Genomic DNA, 25,210 nt, shown 5'->3' with positions numbered 1-25,210 from the left:
GAAGTGTGAAGGTGCTTAGAATCCTTCCTTTCTGGAAATATTTTGCCTTTGAGGCTTTAAAAATTCGATTTTTAACTATATTTATACATATTTTAGAAAGGGATGGAAGATTCGTGAGCTCCTCCCAAAAACCTCCTTTTAAAGCTATCATCACGATATAAACTAAAAGGAGGGAGGGGGTCCTATCAAAACTCGTTTGTAGTTGAAGTCCCAAAAAAATTCATTTAAGTTGTTTAAGTAAGTTAAGTGATAAGGGCTGGATAAGCTAGTTTCCGTTGACATTTTTTTCCAAATAAAAGACTTAAAATGCAATTTTTTGCTAAAACTTTTACAGCGTAATACTATTAGTAAGTCTAAAGAAAAATAGGGGGTGTCCTGGACTCTAGCTGAAAAGAAGGTTTTTTTATAAACACCCTAATGTCCACATATGAAGATAACACCTTGTCCTTTTGTCTGTATATATCATTTTCCAACCGGGCTGGTATCTTCAAGAAAAATAGTTGCCATGACTTTTGTGCCAACCCTTTGTATTTATAAAATGTAAATTGGTGTGGTTTTGGTCCCCACCACACCACTACCCAATTTGGAATTGGTGTGGTATAATTTCACTGCAGTGACACTATTTGCCCCCTCCATTCCCCTGGAAAAGCTCATAACGAAACATGATATAGAGAGCAAGGCCTTCAATGGCACCTCCAGTCGCACAAGATCCTATCACACATTGCCCCCACCCCTTCTACAATTTAATCTCCTTACAAAGAAACCCCGATCCCTTTTTTTAAACATTGTTATGGAATTTACTTAATGGTGGTGGTTAAATGGATATGGTGGCTTTTGTGGATTAGTTCGCATGCTGGATGAGGCCCAAAAAGCCATATGTTAATCACCGTTGCTTTAGACCTTTATGACAATAAGAAATTCTGAACATTTTTCCTTTCTTATTTCATTTCATCGACATTATGAAAAATAATGAATTATCTTTTTGTGCTTTTAATTCAGTAATTTTGTTGAAGAAAAGAAAAAGCAAAATTCTTTTGTTATTTTGCATATAGGATTGTTACTTGCAGTAAAATACATTTTGAACTTTAAAATAGCTTTGTATGTTTCATAATACATTTTTCGACAGTTGAACTCAAGTGATAACTATTTTTTAAAACTTAAATCATCAAATGCATTTTACCATTTCTCAATTCTTCTGAGAACCAAATATTTAATGATATCTTTAAGATTGCAACACAGAAAAGTTTATTTGTGGACAGAGTTATGATTACTTTTTTGCATTACATTATTCTTTGAATGTTTCTTCATATGATAGCTCAATATTTTAAATTCTTACTCACTAATGTGTTTATTAATGATCATACCAATCCAAAGAGAAAATAATTTGCAACAATTACAAATACAAGAATTGGTATTAGGTATAGTATAAAATGTCAAAAGATATTGTCTGTTGAAAAAAAAAAAAAAAGCGTACAAAGAAAAACATATATGGAGCATTGAAATTATATTATATATGTACTTCACAAGAAGAAAAACGTTGTTTTGGAGACTCAAAAAGAAAGAAATATAGACAAGAATATAGAAAAAAATAAGTAAAATTTATTTGCAACAATAATTTTTGTTCAAATTTTTTACAACAATTAAAAGTTAAAAGTGAGCAACAATCAAATGCGCACAAATCTCTGCATGTACTGCTGTCAACAAGGCAAATATGACAGTTGCCAAGGGGTCAGATATAATTTAGGCCTTTTCCCCCTTAAAAAATATGCAAAAACAATCTGTAGACAGTGGCGTACCTAGCATGGGCAAGTAAATATATATGTATCTTATTTATTCAGCTGATTCTAATCTAGTTACATAAAAGTTGAATTCTTCATCAAAGATTTCAATTTGTACACGAGTTTTTTTGTTTTCCATAATAGTAACTAATTTTTTTGATATTTATGCTTGTGTGCAAATGAAAGTGCTCAAGATATAATGCAACAATTGACTTAAATGTAATAAATGACAATTTTGAACTACAAATATATTCGAGTCTTTTACAGCTTTGTGAAGATTTTCTTTTCAGGATGGCGCCATTTCATGATCTAAAACTAAATTACAACCAAACTACTACAAACGTACACCATACAAAAAAAAAAACATACATAGAGCATTAAAAACATTTTTTATAAGTAGTTAACACAAATGAAAGAAATTTTTTTTTATTTTTAACGTAAGACTTAAAAGAAATAAACATAGACTGAATTAGAGAAATTAAACAAATTTATTTGCATTAAAAATTTTAGTTCAAAATTTTTTACTACAAATAAGAGTCAAAGGTACAAATAGAGTCAATCATAATTATAGAATAGTCTTCTTTAATAGCTGGCATCTACATCACTTTTTTTCTTTTTCTCCAAGTCAGTTTTAAATTAACAGCTGAAAATAAATAAATAAAAATAAATAAGTTTGCATTCCAGATGTACATTATAAAAAAAAGTTGAATGTGTACAAAAGTTTGCATGTAATGGCATGGCAAACATAACTGCTGCCTGGGGTTTGATATCTTTTGACCCTTTCTCCCTCTTAAAATCTACAGTAATACAATCTGTACAATATAATAGTAATAATGATATAATATAAATAACAACATAGCAAGCAGTACCTATCTTAAACTACATTACAGTTAATCATAAATAGTCAATACCCAACTGAAAAAAAAAATCAAGATTAGGATTGAAAATTAAAGGCAGTGGAAAAATTAACAGTCCAGTTACTTAAAATTAGCTAAAAAAAAAAAAAAAAAACTTATGTAAGGTGTTCAGGTAAGTGCGTCGCCTGAGAATTTGGGGAATGCTGCCTGAAGAGACTTCTGCCATGCATTGAACATGTCGGGAGAATGTCTGGTGATAAATCTTATAAGTAGAGATTGGCACTGGTTTCTCATAGATAAAACACAATCAGTGATAACTTAAATACTCCAATGCGAAGATTGATAAAGTTTGTTTGGTTTATTTTGTTGTCGTATCAAACAGCTGAAGTCAGCAAGTGTACGTTGTATTTTTTAGCAACAAGTTACTACATACTAACATACATGACATGTTTTAGTTAATTACTTTAACCAGACTTTGTTTATGAGAAGGGTTGCACTTTCCCTTTATTTAAAGTAAGATGGGGTAAGTGCACCAAGGGCGTCCATATGCAAAATTTTAAGGGGGAGGGGGCGCCTCAGATATCCTCTCCATGGTTTAGCAGGATATTTTCCCCATAGAAACAGATTTCACTACAGATTAAAGTTATTAAAATTTGACATTTTCAATAACTTATTCCTTAATTGCTGGAGAAGAAATGCATTTGCAAAGAAAAAAGACCCCCCTCCCATATGGGCGCCCTTGAAGTGCACCCTATATTGTAGGGCAACTGTGACTCCATGCAATTTGCCTTTAATTTTGTTCATAATTTCTATTTTCAGTTCATTCTTATATTTTCTCTTCAAAAACTTCTGAATTCCAATTGTGTATTAAATTTGGAAAATGGGGAGAAATCGGCTCGAAAGAATGGATCAAGAAAAATTGTATTTGAAATATAACATCCAAGCAATAATCCAAGGTTCAACTATAGTTTTTATGAGCAATTTGTGTAGCGATATATATAAATTATTAAATAGGGTCATTAAATGTATGGTTAATGCTCAATGCTAAGAAAAAAGAACAGTTTTGTCATCGAAATATGATAAAATGTGTACTTTTTAGGGGCCTGTATCTCAGTGCACTGAGGGTCAGTATAGAACACACTGCTTGCATTTCAAACTAGAGTATGTGTATTTTCACAATCAAGTGACAGAACTATTGGCAAAGTATTTTCAAGAACACAATATGTATTTCAAAATAGTAAAATGAATTATTTAGTTTTCAATTTAATCAACATATACGGTTTAAACTTTGCTCCAGGGATTTCCAGATACTATTTAAAAAACTAATATGATCAAAAACGTACCAAAAAAGATTTATAGACTTGCAAATGGACTAATTATGCTTACTCACATACTTCATAATATGATGACTAGAAGCAAAGTTTTAAAAAAAGGTTACTATTGCGGTAAAAATGTAAGTTATATTTGTAACACTTTTTTGAAGGTGTTTTAGGTATATTTTTAATTATTTTAATTAAGATAGCCTTCTTTTCATTTGTACTGTACATTATAGTTCGTTGACATTTGTTTAGTCTGTGCATTATAGTGACAAAAATTATTTTCTCTGCACATGATAGCAAACTACTAAGTCATATTTTATTACTTATGATAAAAGCAATACTATGACATTATAAAACAAGGGCATTGTTCAGACGAAGGGGGTGAGAAAGGATTGTTCCCACAGACTTTAGTTTCAGATCATATTACCGATCTCAGAATGTCTTAATGCAAGTAGGGATTATTATGAACCCCAGCTTCCTTGGCTGGTTTCCAAGTAAAGAAAATGCAAAAGAAAAGTTCTGTACAAATAGAAATTGATGTTACACAACTAAAAGAAGTTGCTAACATCATAAAAACATTTAAATGGTACAAATAGCAACTAGAATCGGAGACACACGCTTTAGGGTTACAAAGGACTTTTGATAATTAAGTAAAAAAAACAACCTTATTATTGAAAAGACATCAAACAAAACATAAGAAGTCTTTTCATCCACAAGCTAATTTTTGTTTGCTTATTGCATGAAAGTTAATATTTTATTTGCAGCTAAGAATAGTTTATAGCCAAGAAATACTTACCGCCACTTAATTAGAAGTAGCGTAATCATCAGCAGAACTTCCTCCACAGCATGTAAAGAATGGTCATCACTACAGGCATTCTTATTTGTAATCTCCATTCACAATCTCTGAAATTTGAAGCAAAATTTTTAATTATAAGATAAAACTGTAATTTAATAACAGAAATCAAAAGAATGTAATGACTGCATTTATGCAAAGTATAAGAAACGAGAAATATTAAATAAGTGCTTTCTTTTTGAAAGGGGCGGATCCACGGACAACATGACTTTAATTGACCAAATATAGTCTAAATTGCTTTTTTTTTGGAACTTTTTTTCTTCATGCCTAATTATCTTATATTCAAATAAATTTAACACAAGTGCGGCATATTTGTAGCATAATTCAATAAATTACCTAACTGCACGTGTGTGTGCGTTGCTATTCATCTCTTTTATATTTTTCTTAATCTTTACCAATATATACACTCTAGCTTAGTGGCAGATCTAGCCAATCATTTTGGGAGAGGCCATCCAAAATTTTTGAACTCTTCAGATATTTTATTAAAATGAAATTTTTAAAATTCAATTTTAAGCGTGTTTGTACTTTGTACCTAAAATTATTTGCACTTTATGATTACATTTATAAAGTTTTTTAAAAAAAATTTAACAGTTTCATTTTCAGCTAATCGATGAAATACAACTCAAATTCAAAATAATAGAATACTTCCCACATTTTGGAAAAAAGTTTATTCTAACCAAATATAAGTGCAAATTAGGCATTTAAATGAACATGCTACCTTTCTTAGACATTAAAGTGGGAATTTCATCTCAAATATACTCAATTAAAAATAATCTTAGACAGAATAATCCAAACGTTTATAGTGATGAAGATTTACATTGAGTCAAAAAATTAGAGTATTCAAATTAAAGGGGGGAAAACACTTTCAAAAGAAAGAACATTAATACTAGAATGCTTCATTTTTTGCTGAATTCGATGCTTTAATCCTTTCTCTCACATGGATTCTACCACCTATTTACATTAATCATTTCTGACACTGTTTCCATACTCTCTTCAATGCGGCAACAAGCTAAATTTTGTTGGCGGGCACCAGATCTTGAACGGATTTATTTAGATTTGATGGTACACCAAATTCTTGATTGTATTGAGATTGGCAGAGTTGATTTACCAGTTCAATACCGAAATTCCTCTTTCTGTTTAAAATCTATGAGTCGATTTAGAGATGTGACACGGAGTGGAACCTTGCTGGAATATAAAATGTGTCGCTAAATGGGTAACTGCTGTGCCTCAGATGAAATATCATTCAGTATTATTGATTAACAGCGGAAATCACGCATTGTTTTATTTTATGATATATATAACTTCCCAATTCCAGCAGCTGTTATGCACCCACAAACCAAGAAGGATGTGACAAAGTGGAGAGAACCTCTTACACAAGATTTCTCATACGCTTTTCCTTTTAAACGTCAAACCCAAACACCTTTTTTTGTTTACAGATATTTCAAAAATGATTCATCACTGAATATAATACTTTTCCAACGTTGTTGCCCCTGTTTGAGGTTGCCCCTGATCTCCTATTGTTTCGACAGATATTACAAATAAATATGCATCACTGAATAAAATGGCTTTTCAGTCTTGTTGCACCCAAATGAGCTTCTCTTTACTCCAGGATAGTTGTGCACTTTTCTGCTTCATGTTTATCTTTGGTCTTACTTTGTAGATCCGCAATTAAAACTGCAGTTTATGCAACCATCCAAGTGTAGTTGGCGTGGATAAGATAACTATACATTCTGTCCAACACTTATGGACATAAGAAGCATTTTCAAACGATTATTTTGGACAATTTACTTTAATTTGAATTCATCTCTGCCAGGTGTTACAATTTCTCTACCTCGTTTACTTCGATTACTTTTTAGTTGGTCAGTCTTATATTCCTTTAAAATCTTACATACCATAGAAAGGTTAAAGGTTCATTTGAATTGAATTGGATAGTTTTTTTCTAACTTTAAGAAATGATGCAATATGTAATTTCGTTTTTTTCCTATTTATCACCTTGACGACCCATTTTGAGCAATAAAAAGCTTTTATAAGAGCGTAAAATTATCCAGGCGCTAAGCTTCATACTTGTGACAAACTATAGGGCAACAGGTAAGCAAATATTTTCTCTACTTTTTAAAATTCACATTGAATGAATCGATTATTCTAATTTTTTGTCCCATGTAAAAAATTTATTTATTATTCCAATGTGTTAATGACCTATAAATCGTTAAAATAATATCTGAAAAGTTGTTTAAATTGATTTGCCCTTTCATGAATAATGAGTTCTTGTTTTTTTTAATTTCATGCGTTTATTTTTTCCGACCCAGGGACAAGTTTTGTTCAAACAGTTCTGATATTCTATTATTTTGAATTTGGATTGTATTATATAAAGCACTAAAATGTAACTACAAATAAATAAATACTTAAATGTGCAAAATCACTGTACTACTGCAAATTAAGTTCTAAATGATAAACATTAGTGTTGAATAACAATGCGAAACAAATAAGAAAAAAGGAAAACATTTTTTCTACTGATGAGGATTTTTTAATACACTTAATGTTCCAATATTCAATATTCAAAAAAAAAAAAAAAAAATTGGCAAAAAATATTTTGCTTTGGTGTCTTAAATAGCAAAATGTAGTTTTAAAACCAACTTCACTTTTCTTTTTCACAACCGCTAAAATAGGCTACTGAATATTTGAGAATTTAATTTGACTATTTTCATTTAGTTTTAGGACATTATCCCCCCCCCCCCCAAGTATGTAAATATTTGGTACAATGTAGATGTAAAATTTAAAATTACATAAATTTATTAGAAAAAAAATGTAAAAAAAGGAAACCAATGGTTTGGCTAATAAATAGTGAGATATCAGCTAGGCCAATTTTTCTAGCCGAGCGTAATCAAAAATAGCCAGTGATTGTTGATCTCTGAGGACTATTGATTATTTTTTATGGTTATAATCAGAGTAGTATAAAGTTTTGTAAATTTTATGGGGGCATGGGGGTCTGGCAACCGAACTGACAAGGGGCCTTGGCTCTCAGGGACTCGGAATGACAATCATATTTTTGAGACTAATGCACATATTAAAATAAGTCATCCATGATTTCAAAGAGAAATTTACCAGGTTTTTTCTTAATAAAGTTTAATCACATAAATGTGCAATGTGCGAGCCCATTGTACAACGTGCTTAATTATAAATGCCCAATGTTGGAATCTTTAGTAATGCAACATCTTATCTATAATTGAACTTGTTTCACACATTTTGGAGCATTGCACTGTCAATGAAGGTGGTTTCCATACACCCCATTTTGAAGAGAAAAAACTTATGTGAATTCCTGAGCATCAAAGGACCACTGCACCATGTTTGGAAAAAAATCCGACCAAAACTGGATTTGCATAACAAAAACCCCTTGTGGGGTGTATTCACACCCTCCCCCCTTTCCTCATAGCAAAAACCCCTATGACAATTCCTGATCATCAAAGAACCGCTGTGCCAAATTTGGCAAAGATCCGACGAAAACTGTGGACTAGCATAAAGAAATCCACTGTGGGAGGGAGGGTGGCCCCCCATTGTGAACAAAAAACTACTCTAAGTGAATTCTTGAGCATCAAAGTACAGGTCTGTAAAATTTTTGCAAAAATCTGACGTAAACTGGAATGGTGGTGTTTTCGCACCCAACCCCTCCCTCATAGGTAGGCGAAAAACTCCCTATGAAAATTCCTATGCATCAAAGCATCACTGATCCAAATTTGACAAAGATCCGACGAAAACTAGGTATTTGTAAAAGGAAGTCCCCGGTGGGAGGGGGGTTCCCGATTGGGAACGAAAACAGCCCAATGTGAATTCTTGAGCATCAAAAGATCTCTCTGCCATATTTGGCAAAAATCTGATGTAAACTGAATTAACATTAATAAAATCGTTATTTGGTTCAGCGTTAGAAATTAGTGCTGGTCCACTGGTCCCAGACTAGTGAAACCTGCCTGGGACCACAATAAAAAATAATTGGTGGTCCTTAGGACCAACTGTTGTATATTTTTTATCACACTCTGTTATAAAATATTCAAAAGCATTAGTCTAGTCCAGTGATTCCCAACCTGGGGGCGATCGAACTCTTCTAGGGGGCGATAGGGGGGCGACCGGTATTCGGATACCTTCTTCACCTTTCAAAAACTATGTTTATTAAAACAAATCGGTACATAATTCAGAAATATCTTTCAGAATACCTATGTTGTGTAATACCGAACCAAGCATATGGCACGTCAAATCAAAGAAAGTCGTTCCCAGAAAATAAGGCATGTATGATTTACAGCTCAATCAAATCTGTTCGGATAAAAAAAATCCCAAAAGCGAAAAATAAAATCTTTTATTTTATTGCCATTTTCACGAGGAAGAAAAAAAATCTTGTAAGCACTGTCTGACCGTTGGCGCCATCATATACTTAACGCCTGAAAATTGGATGGATATGTGTAAGAATGGATTTTTGCATTTACTTATCTGTTGTCATTCAGAATCTTGCAATCAGCGCATAAACCTCCTTACGTAGTTTCTATTGTTTGATTTAATTTAGTGAATTTCTGTTTAATTGTGCATGTTTCGTAGTGTGGAAGTTCGATATGAATTCAAAAAAGAAGTACCGACAGTATTCAGCAGAGTATTTAAAAATTGGTTTTGTCACGTCACCGCAAAATGTGCAGTTTCTGCATTGTCGTTTGTGCGATAAAACATTTTCTAGCTATGAAGCGATGAAGTCCTCGAATGAAAGAGCATTTGTCAAGAGTACATGGTGACAAAGTAAATAAACCTCTTAGTTATTTTCAAGACCTCAAAACAAAAGCGGATAAACAGCCAAAGGTGGGTGAATTACTTAGAAGACAAGCAACAGATCTTGACAAAGGACTTCTTGCTTCTTACGAAGTGTCTCTTTTGATACAAAAATGTGGTAAGCCTCATATGATTGGCGAATCTCTTATTCTACCGACTGCCAAAAAAATAGTTGAAATTTTGCTTGGTGAGGGCTCCAGTAAAAAGATAAGTCAATCTCTCCTCCTGAGTAACAACACAGTTTCCAGGAGAATAGATGAAATGGCTGCTGACATTGAGTGCAAACTCATAAATGTTTTGAAACAAAGTAGATTTGCACTACAGATTGATGAATCAACTGTGACAGATAACAGCTATTTTATTAGCTTACGTGGGGTTTATTAATGAGCTGAAATTGATAACTGAGAAAATGTTGTTCGCCAGAACTTTGATTACTGATACAAAGAGATTGTCGATTTTTAAATTTGTGAAGGATTATTTTGAAGAAAAAGAAATTCCATTGACAAATGTAAGTGCTTGAGCAGCAGATGGTGCCCCTGCCATGGCGGGTCGTCATGTTGGGTTTCTTGTACACCTTAAACAAGAAGTGCCAAAAGTGATTACCTTCCATTGTGTCATTCATCGTCAACACTTGACTGCAAAAAAATTGAGTGGTGTTTTACATGAAACCTTACAATTAGTCCTTACTGATATTAACATGATCAAAACTAATTCTCTCAATGATCGCCTGTTTCGTAAGCTTTGCCATGAAAATGATGAAAAATTCGATCGCTTGCTTTTACTTACGTCTGTGAGATGGCTTTCCAAAGGAAACTTTTTCTTTGAATTATTCGACTTTGTAGCTGAGTTTCTCGACTTGCATGATCCTGCTTTAAGTGAGAATTTGAAACAGCGCAAATTGGAACTTGCGTATCTCACGGATATTTTTGAAAAAATGAACGAAGTCAACATTAAGCTTCAAGGAAACAAGATAAACCTCATCAAGACCAAAAGCATAATTTCAGCATTCATTTCCAAATTCAAAATCCACAAGGCAAATATTGGCCGTAAAGAATTTATCCTGTTTCCAATTCTAAAAAAAAGTTTAATCGTGGATGATGAATTTCCTGAAGAAAAAATTTTGATTCATATTGATCACCTTGATCAGTTAAAAAAGAACATGGAATCAAGATTTGCAGATTTGATCAACTTACAAATTTCTGACTGGATTTTAGACCCATTTAGTTTCGAAGATGTGGATGAACTGGAAAACTCTTTGCAGACAGAGTTTATGGATTTGAAATTTGATTGTGAATCAAAAATTACTTTCAAGCAATACAGTTACGAACTTGCCTGGGTGAAGCTTATGGGTACTTACCCACAACTTTGGAAATAAGTTGAACAGCTCCGCATCTCATTCCCCTCAACATATTTAGTTGAAAGAGGATTTAGCTCTGTAGTGCTGCTTCTCACGAAGCAAAGAAATAGATTGGACATCTGCCTCAAAGGGGATCTCAGATTAAATTTCACAGACATCAAAGCTTTAACGGAGATCCATCAAGCACAAGGCAGCCATTAAAAAGGTAAAAAAGAACAAATCATAACAGTTAAAATTTTTAATTTTTTCCGGATTTCAATTTAAAAAAAAAGCATGTTACTGAAAAATGTAATTTTCTCATTTTTGCTAAGTATGTAAATGACGTTGGTTAATTAAAGCACTTCAAATTACATTTTTTCTTTTTTTTTTTGGGGGGGGGGGGGAGGGGTTAAGATTAAAAAATTCAGTTTTAAAGCTAATTATTGCTTTATCATGCACTTTAACTGAAGAACTGAAAAAATTGAGTGTGATAAATGTGAGACATAAGTATTCTTAATAGGATTTTTTCGTTTTTCATTTTTTTTAAATAAAAATATTTCTGTTCAGTATTTTTCTTAAACATTTTATTCAGCTCAATATCAATAGTTTATGTTTAATTTGAACTATGAATCATGTTGATACCTCAATTGGTTAATTTTTAATTGTTGCATTAGGATGCTCTCTTAACCAATACACGTTCACTTTTATGGGCCTATGAGAGGTCATGTCAGCTTTGTCAGAAAGAGAGCAGGGATCCTTGGAAGGAACCTGCTCTGAATGATAGTAATATAAGTTTTGAAAACTCTATAGGGGGAGGAAATCCGGAGACGTACTGACAAAGGGGCCCATATTTACCTTCAGCGACCTTGTGAATTCTTCCTTTTGACTATAGTTAAAAATTAAATAACTCTTTGAACAATGCAGAAAACATCTTAAAACTTCAAGCATTCACCCATACACAGAGCTATGAAAGATTACGTATTGTTAAGTCAGTATTTTAATTTCTCTGTAATGAAGTCCCGTATTTTCTTTATAAACGATATATCGAACAGATAGAAATCTAAATATTGTTTTTGCTGTAGTAGATATATATCGATATATGATGGTATATCGGTATATTGCCCAGCCCTAGTGATGTATGAAAATGAAAAAGTGAAGATGCAGTAGTAATGTTATTGTGGGACGGGGGAGGAGTAGAGTAGTAATTGCCCTCCCACTGATTATTTTAAATCACGGGCCCGGATGCAGTGGTACCCCCAATATTGAAACTCTGCACATGCCTCTGGTACATAATAAAATTTGAGTTTGGAATAGAATATCGATTATATCAAAGTAAGCCCTAAATTTTAAAACCATTGTTGATGCTACTTGAGCAAGCGAGGTTTTAGATTTATATATTAACTAGCAAAAATACCCGGCGTTGCCTGGGTCAATAATAATTGTGAGAAACAATCACTACTTTCTTTCGTTTTGTTTTAACTGAAAGAACTCAAAACACACCGCTTTGACATGATTAAAAATCGAGCTTCTTCCTTACCCATAAAAGTAAAATAGCAATAAGTATGAACAAATGAGTACAGTAGAAGACTGTTATAACGCACACCTTGGGACCAGAGCTTTTGCGTTATACAGGTTTTGGCATTATATAAGTCATTTCTCAAATTTTGAAACCAATATTCAAAATATATCTATATTAGCACTTCAGAATGAATTCTATCTGCAATGAGTATTAAAACACTAATTATACAACTAATCATTCATAAATAAACATGCTTTACCATTAAAAGGAAGTGAATCATCCTGCACTTCTGTCAGCTTCATGGTTTGCATTAACAGCTGCATTTTCAAGAGCCATCTGATATTTTCTCTTTACTGTGAATATTAATTTTCATTTAAAAGCTTTGAATTAAGCTGAAAAGATGAAAAACTGTTTCAAAATTTAATTTTCCTAACAATTTTTATGTTAGCAAGGCAAAACAAAGGAATTTTTTTAACTTAAAAACCTATTGTTTACTTCTGAAAAGTTGTGCAGTTTATAGAGAGTTGTGTTATATAAGTCGGCGCTGTTTCTCTAAGTGTGCAAAAAGTAGAGTTTCCAAATGTTTGAAATAAAGTAGAAAAAAGTAGAGTTTCCAAATGACTTTTTTAAACTTATGTTTGCTCCGGAGAAGCCTTGATGCAAAATTTTCATTATGATTATTGATTACTTTTAATATTGCTGTTGTTAGGCACAGAATTTTTGTAACAATGGATTTTATATTTAATCATTTAATGGAGAAAATACATGACATTTACTGTTTTCCATCGTAACATTTTTAAACTAAGCTTTTTAGGAATAAATAATAGCCTAAGTTGCTCCCTGATAATGTAGCCATCTTGGTGAAAAAATAGTTAAAATGGGTCCAGTAGTTTTTAAGATTACCCCGGACATACATACAAAAGCAGTCATTTATGTATATAGATGAGGATAAAAATTCTAAGATAGCAATAAATGTCATGCTTGCTGCAGAGAAGCCTTTATTCAAAATTTTCATTATGATTACTTTTAATATTGAATATTGCTGTTGTTAGGCAACAAACTTTTGTAACAATTGGTTTTATATTAATAATTTAATGGGGAAATTACATGACATTTACTGTTTTTGATCATAACGTTTTTAAACTACGATTTTTAGGAATAAATTATAGCCTAAGTTGCTCCCTGATGAAGTAGCTATCTATGGTGAAAAAATGGTTAAAATCGGTTCAGTAGTTTTGAAGATTACCCTGGACATACATACATACAGAAGTAGCCATTTATGTATAAAGATAAGTGCATTAAATTTACCTAAATGACTTTCAAGTACAGTAGAAGACCGTAATAAAGCACACCTTGGGACCAGAGCTTTTGCGTTATACAGGTTTTGGCATTATATAGGTCATTTCACAAATTTTGAAACTAATATTCAGAATATATATATATATATATATATATATATATATATTAGCACTTCAGAATTAGTTCTATCTGCAATGAGTATTAAAACACAACTAATCATTCACAAATAAATATGCTTTACAATTAAAAGAAAGTGAATTATCCTTCACTTCTGCCAGTTTCATAGTTCGCAAAACAGCTGCATTTTCAAGAGCCATCTGATATTTTCTTTTTACTGTGAATATAGATTTTCATTTAAAGGCTTTGAATTAAGCTGAAAAGATGAAAAACTTTCAAAATTCAATTTTCCTAACAACTTTTATATTAGCAAGGCAAAACAAAGGGATTTTTTAAACTTAAAAACCTATTGTTTACTTCTGAAAAGTTTTGCGGTTTATAGAGAATTGCGTTACATAGGTCGGCGTTATAAAGGTATTCTACTGTATATACATCTATGTACTATTTATGTGATATTGATTCATACCAAAATAAGTTAAGAAATTAGCACATCTACATTAAAATATTTTATCCAACATTTTCATAGCTTTCTTCTTATTAGCAAAAATTTTTTAATCTTTGAGTTACACAGCAAAATCTGAACTACTATCAATAATTTACATGATACAATACAATGATATGTAAAAAGAACTGAATTTGTCAAAAGGAAAAAGACAAATTTCAACTCAAAATTTATTCTTGAATAACAAGTAGACAAAATGAAATTTTAAAAGATTAAGCATTATAAGTAACAAATCTGGCTAATCATATTAGTACTTGAACTAGAGAAAACGGGTAAACAAACAGAAAAAAACACACAATAACAATTTTTAAATAAAATGCTTACGAAAGAATGTTTTTTTTTTTTTTTCTATTCAGCCTGAATTTCAATTATATTAAGAAAATATCATAATACTTACGACTTACGTAGAAAACCACAAGTAGATTTCTCACGAATCGCCATGTTGTTAAGGAAAAACAAGACAACATTCTGGAACTTCCGGTTGACATCGAAATCAACCAGTTGGATCAAACTACAACTATTTCTAATAATACTATTGACGCCAAGCTGGCAACCCGGCGCTAATTGCTTTATGGCAACCCATGGACAACTCCTTTGGAATGCCGCGGTTAGCCTATTGTTATAGCTTGGGTCAAGTTTTCCTCGAATGAGACACCCTCGTATAGCGTGAAGAAAATCATTAAGATAAAAGATCTGTTGCCATTTTTTTTTCTCGAATATGAACAGGTAAAATTCTTGTTTTTGTTTTGAGGCTTTTCGTGTAATCAGGGGATAATGTTTACTTTTTTTTTTTTTTGGGGGGGGGGGGGTTCCCGCAATCTGCCGCAAAATTTCACTGACTTTGTTTTTTTTTTTTTTTTGGTTCAAGCCTGAGTGTTGAACTCGCGTCACTTGACATAACTTTTATTTTCGAGGTGGACCGTGCAAAGCCGGGCGACGCAGCTAGTATAATATATAAAATATGTCTTCATTGTTTAGGTCTATAAAAGCTTGGGGGTGGGGGGGGGAGGGTAAACATTAGTGGCCTCCCTGGGCCCTGAGTGCTCCTTTTAGAAGGCACCCTTTTATGCTTCAGGAGGGGGGGGGGCATTTCCCTTATTCCCTTCTCCTGTATCCATGCCTGATTACCGGTTCTGTCACAAATTTTGCAACTAAATGAAGCATGTGTGTAAAGAGTAGATATTAATGGACAATGAACCAACACAATGTTCCCTAACAATCTATTTATCTTAAACTATGCGGGAAATCGGCACTTACTTTGATAATTGAACATTTAAAATTCAGCATATTTATTTGACTTATTATAAGTTATCTTGTGAGAAATTCTTGAGGAATTTTGCTTGATTCAAAGAACTATATGATGCGGCCTGCGGCCGCCCCTTGCTTTGGCCGCCCTTGTGCGGTGCACACCCTGCACACCTGCTAGGATCGGCGCTGCCCAGCTCCCCCTCTATAATATTTCAGACCGACTCAGCTCCCCCGGAAAAATTCTAACCGTATAGCTTTTTGCAGTACATTGTCTATCTCAAACCTGATTTAAAAAAGGAGATCTACCTTTTTTAGGAATTTCCACATAATAACCAACAAAGAAAGGGGAGAGATTGAGTGGTCAGTACGGTCAGTACATTTGTGTTTCCCTCTTTTTAAACCTCTCGATTCCCGGAAGAAAAAAAAGTATTAAAGCCAAGTTATCTACATGTTTTCCGCCCTCTCCACTTTGAGCTCGTCTTTCGCAAGTGTATTACACATTACACTGTAGCTCAGTTTAATGTTCTTAGTTTTGCATGCCATTTGTATCTCACACTTCCTCTAAAAAGAGATAATCGTGAGCCAGTTTTGTATTTAAATATGAAGGTGCTCCAGCCACGTATCAAAAAGAGGGTTTCTAAGGTAAAAAACATCTGATCTTCCGGACGCTATTTAAAGAATCTACGGCGAATCCTTTTAAATTCGTTGATTAAAACAAACTTGCAAAATATGAAACGAAAGTTAAATTAAAATACTGAGTGGTCATATAATATTTTTGTTTGTTGCAATTATCAAAAAAAAGAAAAAGAAAAAAAGAAAAGAAAGAAAGGGGGAAAAAAACTATGCAGAGGAAGAAAAGAAAAAAGTCCAATTTACAAACAAATTTATTTAGCATTTTTATCCATCGTTTCTTTCTCTTTTTTATTTTTTTCATTTCTTCATAAAAAGTTCAGCCCCGATCAAAGAAAATTCTTTAGCGAGTTCTCAAAAGTTTAGTAATGTAGTTATAGAACAAAAAATAGTTCTAAACTAATTTTCGAGGGATTATGATCGTTTGTTTCGGGTGTTAAATTCCACGTTTCGATCAAAAGATACGATCAGATTGCGAAAATATCATTATTCGATGGTCTATCGAAACCAAAAGTGATCTTCTGTCAGGGGACATAGACTAAAAGCCTGATATACATATTCTTCGAACAAATTTTTAAAAGTCTATAAAAGTTATATTTATTATTTTTGATTGAAAATATTGTCAGAAGAAACAACCTAAATCAGTAACATACCCAGAAATTTCTTTTGCGGATACATATCATTGCTGTGATTAAAAAAAAAAAATCCAGAACTATTCCACGGTAAAAACTAAAAAAAAAAAAAAAAAAAAAAACTTTTTATCCATTATTTTGTTATATTTAAACCATGAGGGATTGGTTTTTTCATGAAGTTAAAAATTTGCAAAGATAAATATAATTTAAAGAATTCTAAGGTATATTAGGTATTTATAAGGTATTCTAAGGTAACAACACAGAAACAAAAATTCTCACTAATCAAAATCGGTAGTGAAATCTCCATTAGAATATTTATATAAAAAAAAAACTTTAATAATTGTAAACACTGTTACGATGTTAAAAACTGCGAGTTTATTGAAAACAAAATTTTTTTTGAACATTTAGACTTTATGAATACATTTATTCTTATTTTTTTGTTTTCTCAAAATTAAGGATTTTTTTTTTTTTTTTGGTCACAGATATGTTTTCATGCTAAAAAAAATGCATGTGGAAGAGAGCACTTGAGCACTCCTCAAAATGTTTGAGGTTCTGGGAAACTTTTCATATCCATTTTCACGATTAAAAACGTTCCTTTTCACTTATTATTGTTAGAAAAAAGCACTAACAATATTTCATAGTTTCTCTGAAATACTTTTACTAACATTTATCTGCACTATACAACGAACGTTTTATTTTAACACATTTCAGGCGCACTGTTTCTCTTCTCCTCTGTTTCTAGTTCTCATAAAAGAAAGTCTTCTAAATGCTACGCTGCAGAAGCCCTCCCCTACCTCCTAAATTATTAAAAAGCGTTGCAATGTTCGTTTTTAGAGAGCGATGTCCTGAAAATTCGCGGAAGAGAACCCATGACTGAACACCTTGCCCTCTACAATATGATAGATTATATAACATTCCGTTCAATTTCAAAACATTGCTATGCCTCTAACATTAACAAACATGATCTATCTCGAATAATTTTCGGAGAGCGACACCCGAAACTCCTATCTGATATCAAAAAAGAAGGATGAAAATTCAGTTTTTAAAACTACAATTTCTAAAACTTTGAGGGGAAGGAATCTTTTCCAATAACCTCATTGAGGAACGCTCTCTAAGACTTCAATTTCTAAAAAAGTCGTGAGAGCCCTAGAACCTCCCCCTTTCCCTGACATCATTGAAGACTGTCTTCAATTGCGTTTTTGGAACTTCAATTTTGAAATATTGGGAAAGAGATGTAAATCGATTGAGGACAATCCTTGAGTCATATCATTTTAACTAACGTCATAAATATGGTCTGAATTCGCGTTTTAAAGACATAAATTCCGAAAAATTTCCAGGGAGGGCATTCGAATATTTTCTCTCCTTAACATTACCAAAGACCGTCTAAACTACGTTTTTAGAACTAAGATTTCTGAAATTTTCCGGGGCTGAAGCCCCAGGACCCCCCTATTGATATGTGCTCATCTTCGAGAACTGACCGATCCCCTTCCAAAAAACCCAGAAGTTTTATCACCTCATTCTCCCCATATACTATTGAGGCGGTGAGAAGCAAGAGGATGTAAATGGCAAACTTAAAAATTTGGAGATAACCAGTACAAATAGTAGAGGAACCTTTCCTCTGTCTTGGGGTGAGAGATAATACTAGTAGCGCTGGTTGGTGCTGCTGTACAGCATGATTGAGAAAAAATATCAATGAAGGCTTACCTGAGACGTTATCTTTAAACGCGTTTTACTCAAAACTTGAAAATATCCACTTACATCCCTTTGTTTCTCACTGCCTCAATTTATATGTTAGATATGATTGAAAACATTACTGGGAAAGGGAGAGGAAGACGAAAGGATCGACAATCATTTCAAATAAGAAAATTTTTTCAAGTGCTCCCCCCCCCCTTCCCCGTCAAAAAAAAAAAAAAAAAAAAAAAAAAAAATCTGGTGGCGCTACTGCTTTTGTCCCTTGGATCCCTATCATGAGCCCCAGCTCCCCCTACGTTTATATACTTCATACGCCTCTGACCTTAATATGAAGATTTTAAGGTTAACTGCAATTATTGAGTGTTGTAATCAAGAAATTATTTACACTTATTTTGTTCCATACTTTTTAGTGAGAACCAAGCTTATAGAAATAGTCTTAATAAAGAAAAAAACATTAGATTATTCCATCGAATCTTTTGGATTCGTGCTTTCGGGTCAGAACTTCTTTGAATTTGCCGATCACCCTTAAACGTTTCAACCTTAGCTACGGGCCTCGATTTACTAATTTGTTACGTTTCTTTTACTATTTTATTACTGAGATCGAACAAGACACTATATTTCTATTTTTATTTGAAAGTGTTTACTTGAAAATGTTAGGCAATAAAACCGTTTGTTGGCAGTTGCTATTAGTTAAGTTAAAAAGCAAGCAAACTAGGGGACGGCTACAGCGATAAGCATTCAAGCTAGCTGATTGCCATAATGGCAGTTATTTTCTCATTCGTATCTTTTTATACATGTAATCGAACCAATTGGTAGTCAGTTTTTAAAAAATGCAAGGAGAATCAGTGAAAAGGAAAGAAAAAAAGAAGCCCGGAGTCGGAGTCGGAGTCGGCATGTTTTCTAACGACTCCGACTCCAACTCCTTTACCCCAAAATCAGTACGACTCCGACTCCAACTCCATAGCCCTGGTCAGGAGTAGGGGGAGGGGAGGGGGCCTGGCGCAGACTGCATTTTCAGGGGGGTATGTATTGTACTTTCCCTCTTTTTTGAGGGGGTCTGGCTCCTGGGGGTGTCTTTGTGGCATTTATAGTGGGGTGAAAGAGCGTCCGAGGGGGCCCTGGGCCCTTCCAAAATAAATTTTAAAATGCTCATTGTGACAAGGATTTTAATAATTTCAAGCTCAAATTGGAAAGTTCTCATTAGTCTTCAGCCCCTCCCAAAATAAAATCCTATATACGCGCCATATGATGGTGGGATGTGCTGCTGTGGAGGCTGGGCATTTCTGCAATACACAGAGGGAACGCAGCTGAGGGTGAGGGGACCGCGCCGTCCCTATGTGCTAGGTCGTGCGAAGCACGACGGCGCCAGAGCCGAAGAGGCGCCAAGCTCTGTTGGGGTAAATTTATGACATTGGGGTAAAACTTTAATTTCTTTTAAAAACAGTTCTTTGAATTAAAAATTTTCATTAGTTACTGCTAATTGGTCTGCTACGTCCCCCTCCACCCTATTTCTTTTGTTTTTACTAGTTATATTTCTTTTTTCTAGTTCGTTTAAAACTAAGAAAGTCTTAAAAATGCCACTCCTCCGAATACTCCCCCCCTCCCTGCCCTCCCCTTAAAAGCATTACGAAGCATTTCAAACTTCGATTCCAGGTCTTCAAGCTCACAAAATTTCCAGGGAAGTCTCCCCCTCCTCCCTCTGATCACCAAATAACATTGCTTGAAACTGCTTTCGAAAATCACATGAAATTGCGTTTTGGGAGCTTTAATTTCGAAAGATTTCTGGCCCTAATATTGCCAAATATTGTCGTACAATCGCTTTCTTTAGACTTCAATTTCAGAAAATATTCGGGCAAGGGCCTCCGAACAGCTTTCCCTTAATATTTGCAGAACTTAGGTCTTTTTTAACATGATTTAAGAAAATCCCTCCTCCTAATATCATAGAATATTGCTTCCGTTTTTAGGACTTAAAATTAAAAAAAATATCAAAGGGAGAGCTCAACACTAGTGTTTCTTAGTACAAATCTTCAAAGTTATCTACAATTGCGTTTCCCGAAGTTAAATTTCAAAAAATGGAGGGGAGAGAAAAAATTGATTTCTATCAATTTTTCAAAAAAAAAAAAAAAACCGGGAGATTCCCAGAGTTTGTTATTCTAAGGTCAATAAAGATGGCCTAATCGCGTTTTAAGGCTTCAACTTCTACAAAATTCCGCGGAGCAACTCGTACCTTCCTCCACCAAAGTCCGTATAAAACTTCAAGTTAAAAAAAACTTTTCCGGGGAGAACCCCCTAACCTCTCTTTTTAAAAGAGATTTTTTTTTTTGCAATGTGCCTCCCTAAACTATTTTTTAGTTGCGCTACTGCTCCTGTTGTTATGCTTTGACCATAAAAGTTTTATCAATTATTTATCACTTAGAAATTAGACATATTCAAAGTGGCGTTAACTAGATGTTTAAAATATTTTCTTTTTCCAAAACGCATTAAGCATATCAGAGGAGCTGCTTAACTCGATGAAGTATGTATAAAAATGTACACCATATTCCAAATATAAACATTCAAACATTATTTTTAAAAAAAATTAATTCAAAACGTATTTTTTTCCATTTTATATTTGTCTGCGAAACCACACTCCAGGTGTTTACTATACTATCCCCGAAAGGCAGTGTATAACGGCGCTCAAAAAACATTTTCACGATGGCGCTGATCAGGCTTGGCGCGGGCCTAGTCTGGATCACCGCAAATTTTATTTCAAATAAAAAAAGGTATTATTTTACTAAAATGTAAACTTTTTTTTTGCGCAAATATATTTCCTGCTGTCCAGTTATTATATTTATCTCTAAAATAATGATTAAACGATTTTGTCTTTATTGTTGAAAATGCTGTCAGCTTTATAACTTTTTTTGAAACATTCTGAAAAAGAAAATTTATAAATAAAAATAAATTGAAATTAAGTCATATGTTAATTTACATGTCTTTAAAGCAGGCCCCGTCAGTTCGAATATTTCCATGTGAGGGAGGGGGATCATTTCAATGGAAAACAACAAAACGGCGCACACCCCTTTTTTTTTTTTGTAAAAGCATTAATTTTTCGAAGCCAAAAGGAGAGAAATTGAACTTCCGTCCTAAACCTTCTAAATGACGGACTTTCTTTACAGCGTTTTTACCGGGGGTGGGGGAAATCTGTTAAAAGTTCTGGTCTAATAAAGAGGATAAAATAATGCACCAAAGTACTAAATTTTTATTTGCTATTTTTTTAGTTTATTTTGTTTACTTTATAATATATCATGTTACACCATTACACATAGTACCCGATTTTTTTTAACTAACCGATCGAAATCAGTTGGTTCGTTAGCTGTTCTGTTTTTATTATTTTTTTTTTTTTTGGAATAAAAAAGAGTTTGCGTAATTTTGTCCTATCTGTATAGGGTACAAAGAGAATGGAGGCCAAAAGTCCCTTTTGTGTTTAGACACAGTACACATCACAAACTGCAAATATTTCTGTATGGATCACTATTTTTTTGTACTGATATGGCGTATCGAATTTTGGATCTTCCCTGGGGTGCCCACCAAGAAGGGGTGGGGGTGGGGGAGGTCATGCGGTGCAGAGCACGCCATTGAAATTTGTGGGGGAGTTTTTTTTTTCATTGGGGGGACTCTTGAATGAAGGGGGGGTAATAGGCACACCCTGGATCTTCCCAAGTATTAGGACCCAGCTACGTCCCTCTGGCAATACATTGATACGAATTTCAGGTTTATTTCCCACTTTTAAAAATGTGCTTCTGTAATTCTATCACAATAAACGAATATATTTTTGCATCCTCTCTGATTTTGCTCAATATTGGCGTGAGATTGTTCACGTTGGCAATGTCTTGGCCAATATTGGCACGATTTTTGCAATGTTAAGCCAATATTGGCTTCCCATTGCATTAACAATATTGTACTTAGATTGGCAGATAATCTTGTGCCAATATTGGCATCTCATTGCATTAGCAATATTGTACTTAGATTGACATACAATCTTGTCCCAATATTGGCTTAACAATGCGCAACCATTATTGTATTTAGACTGTGAGACAATATTGGCAAAAAATTGGTCAAACTCTGGAAAGCCAATATTGGGCGGAAGATGGCTCTTTGATGTTCAACCGATTTTGAAACAAATCTGAAAAATGATTCATTTTCCTAAGTGAGCAATTAAACACTGAGCCTGATTACCTGAAGCTCCACAAACTGTTTTAGAATGCTAAAACAAATTTTGAACGTAGAGAGAGTCCTCAAAAAATGGAGCTATTTGAGTTCACTTTAAACGCATTTGTATTTTTTTTAAAAACCGGCGAAAAAGAAACTTCAACTTTGTCTGCACATTTTGTGTTTTGTTGCTCTTCCTCGCCGCTGCACATGGTAAATGCTTTTGTCCGAATATCGGAGATACTTTCCTTAAAATTTTATTGTTGCCTTCATTTCTTAAATGATATTTTATCATTCTCATCAGTGAATTTTTTAACTATGTCTAATCCACTCTAAAATTTCAAAAAGCGAAAGAGAAAAGCGTTATTGGAGCAACTCAATGAGAAAGCTTTCCTTTGCAGTGATGAACTTTGTCTTCCAAAATAAAAGTAATGAAATAAGGCAAAAATTTTTTGAAGAAATATTAAATGCTGAATAAAATTCTGGGTAGATATCTAACATTGAAGAAATTGCTGAAACGATGTGAAGCAGTGAAAATTTTGGATCGACATTGTGTTTTCAAAACTCGAAATCATAATCGAACAGTGACATTCTAAATTGCGTCGAACATTGAGAATTTTCAACTAACATTTGAAACTGGAGTAAATTCTGGATCGATATTTGACTTTGAAAACACTGGATCAATATATGATGAAGATTCCAGGAGTTTTATTTTCATGATTCTACATTGTGGATGTGGCAGGAAGTGTAAAAAAAAATCTGGGAAAAAGTGAGAATGTATCATGAGAAAAACTTTCCGTGAAAATTCAAATTTCTACTGGAAAACTGCATTCCTTTTCACAATGCTCTATAACACCTAATTTTATTGACAATAATCAAGTAAACTTTTAGAAGTCTGAATGCAAAATCTGAAAGAAGGTTTTAGGGACTAGTTTTATGCTACCAAGTTCATTTCTCTACACTGACTTGCGTTTTGATGATCATAAGACTTTTGACTCATTACGGAATGAGAATTAAGTTCCATGGTCTATTTTCAGCTGAGCATGTACGATTAAATGGCAGTAAAGGTAGTGTAAACTATTTAGCGTCAACCATTGTTACGGAAATAATTGAAGTTCTATCTGATAAAGTACAAGAAATGTATCCAAAGTCGAATAAAACCAAGATGCTTTGATTAACTATGATTTTACACCAGTGTTGAATTTTTTGTGCCAAACCCTTATTTTTGACGTGACATGTCAAGAATCTCTTGAATGTATGTTCAACACCATGACGTTTTTCATATTTCAAGTTAGAACTTTTTTCTAGAAATTTCGTAGGTTTTTTAATTGTTTCTACATGCATAAGTATTGAGCAAAAAAAAATGACTCAGTCATCTAGAAAATCTGAACTTTTATTGATAAATGTTGTGCAAATTCTACATCCAACACCGTGGAATTGTCCATTTGCTTTACAAATAATTCTATTTATACCATTGCCTGTAACAAACTGTTCTAGTGAATGTTCCTTTTCAACCTTATAAATTGTTTCACTTCATCTCTTTTGCACAAAAAATTAAGTGTTCATACTCTTTCGTCTATTAAAAGTAGATTAAAATTTAATAATGTTGAAGATTTTGGAAATTTAAAGGTGAGGGGGAAAACATACATATGTAAAGTAAGCTGTAAGTTCTTTTGCATTATGTATGGAATATTTTTTATTTGTTTAGAAATAAAAATAAATGTTCTTTTTTTTTATAAAAACTAAGACAATACACAGCTAAAAAGTGATGTCAGAAGCCAAAAATGCAAAGGGTTTAATAATAATTTTCAACTTTTTAAATTTTCCTTTCATTATGGTAAGTGGAAGTATTTTTTTATGTGTTTTAGTTTTCAAACATATGTACTAGACTGACTGCTTGTCCATAATTTCACTGCAATAAGTGCAACCTATATTTGCATCAATAATAAATAATTTTCAGATTATTCAGTGTTCATTGTCACCTACATTACATCCATTTTAAAAAATAAAAACTTAACAACTTTGTTTGCAGTACACTCAGACCTGTTTGTGTGCAATCCTTTTTCTTTGTGGTATATGAAAATTTCAATCAAATTGTGACTCAATTGACTAACTTGTCTATAAAACAAGTGCTCGGTAGTATTTTTAAGTGATGAATCATTCTCTGATGTATATTTTAAAAGCGGATTTAAAAGGTGTTAGATTCAAAGTAGTTGTAAAAGCAGAGCTGTCTTCAGGGTCCCATCCAACTGGTTAAGCTACAAAAAGTGGTAGGTGCGGGGAACTCTGGAGTGAAAAGTGTCTTGAATTTGTTTAAAGAAGAAATTCCTACAGTTGTTTCGTAAGTTTTGGGTTATTTTCAAGTGAGACTGTGTTACGAAAGCATTTTTTTGTAGCTAATAGTGAAGTTTTTAGTGAATTTTTTTATGCGGTCCCT

At 33.2% G+C, this 25,210-nt stretch overlaps 1 long non-coding RNA gene across 1 annotated transcript; it reads right to left on the bottom strand.

Moving 5' to 3' along the window:
* Positions 1 to 1,664: 1,664 nt before the first annotated feature.
* Positions 1,665 to 14,861, bottom strand: LOC129221380 (uncharacterized). The gene is made up of 4 exons (XR_008580505.1): positions 14,781 to 14,861; positions 12,725 to 12,857; positions 4,751 to 4,857; positions 1,665 to 2,421 (listed from the first exon to the last, which is right to left on the bottom strand). It is a non-coding gene; the product is annotated as an uncharacterized LOC129221380 (long non-coding RNA).
* Between the last annotated feature and the right edge of the window lie 10,349 nt (positions 14,862 to 25,210).

The sequence above is a fragment of the Uloborus diversus genome, chromosome 4, assembly GCF_026930045.1.
Source record: "Uloborus diversus isolate 005 chromosome 4, Udiv.v.3.1, whole genome shotgun sequence".
Classification (NCBI taxonomy): domain Eukaryota; kingdom Metazoa; phylum Arthropoda; class Arachnida; order Araneae; family Uloboridae; genus Uloborus; species Uloborus diversus.
This window is presented reverse-complemented; position numbering and strand designations above follow the sequence as displayed.